This window comes from Sphaeramia orbicularis, chromosome 17, assembly GCF_902148855.1.
Source record: "Sphaeramia orbicularis chromosome 17, fSphaOr1.1, whole genome shotgun sequence".
Taxonomy (NCBI): Eukaryota; Metazoa; Chordata; class Actinopteri; order Kurtiformes; family Apogonidae; genus Sphaeramia; species Sphaeramia orbicularis.
Genome location: NC_043973.1, coordinates 56,731,107 through 56,732,144, shown reverse-complemented (window position 1 = coordinate 56,732,144; position 1,038 = coordinate 56,731,107). Strand labels below are relative to the sequence as shown.

Sequence of the window (1,038 nt, the reverse complement as noted above, 5' to 3'; positions counted from 1 at the left end):
GAAAAACAACTCAAACTGATGAATCATTTATTAAAATAGTTGAGGATTAATGTAATATTTGACAACCAATGCTGTCGCTTTATCTGTTTGGTCTTTTCATTCTGAATAATCCTCTAAATCTACACGATTGAAACTATTTGTAAATGACTGAATCATAACCAAGAGGTGGAATTACTGTAGCAGAAAGTTGAGCAAAAACATGTAAAAGTCACTGATGAAAACCTGAAAGTGTTTGGTTTTTGTCAGGTTTGGTTGTTTTAATGATGAGTTTAGGACATTTTCTGTCGTCGGCTTTCATTAATTTAAACCACAGGTGTCAACCATGTGGCCCGGCGGCCAAAACTGGCACCAGGATGAATTTGCAAAGTGCAAATTAGGGCATCAAACTCTACAATAATACCATAATAACCTATAAATAATGACAACACCATTTTTTTCTCTTTGATTTAGTGAAAAAACATTAAATTATGAAAATATTTATACAAAGAAACTATCCTTTAACAACAAAATGTGAATAACCTGAACAAATATGAACAACCTGAAATGTCTAAAGAAAATTATGTGCAATTTCAACAATATTTTGCCTGTTACTAAATATTTTATGCCTCTGTAGATCTCATCTGTAATACCCATGTCTAACAGATAAGTCCAGGCATAATGATAAAATTGTACTTACATTTCTTAACAAATTTGATTTTTTTCAGGTTATTCACATCCATTTTGTTTGGATAGTTTGTAAATGTAAATATTGGCATAATTTAATGTTATTTTTTGCACTAAACAAATTTGGACTTGTCATTATGTATTGGCTATCATGCTATTATTTTACTGATCCGACCCACTTCAGATTAAATTGGGCTGAATGTGGACCCCGGAAGAAAATGAGTTTGACACCCCTGGTTTAAACCTTCAGTAGAAACGTTGACTTTCAGTTTATTCTCACTGAAGATAAATTGTGGGAAGCTCAGTTTTATTTTGTTTTTTGCTGAAAGTATGTTGTCGATTAGCAGAGGTGGGTAATCCCAGCTCCACAGAGTC

At 32.7% G+C, this 1,038-nt stretch overlaps 1 protein-coding gene across 1 annotated transcript in view; it reads right to left on the bottom strand.

Moving 5' to 3' along the window:
- Positions 1–505: 505 nt before the first annotated feature.
- LOC115437498 (uncharacterized) overlaps positions 506–1,038 on the bottom strand; it is an 18,204-nt gene continuing 17,671 nt past the window's right edge. The window contains exon 4 of the transcript XR_003937938.1: positions 506–519. The gene's annotated coding sequence lies outside the window, so the exon portion shown is untranslated. The remainder of the gene's footprint in view (positions 520–1,038) is intronic.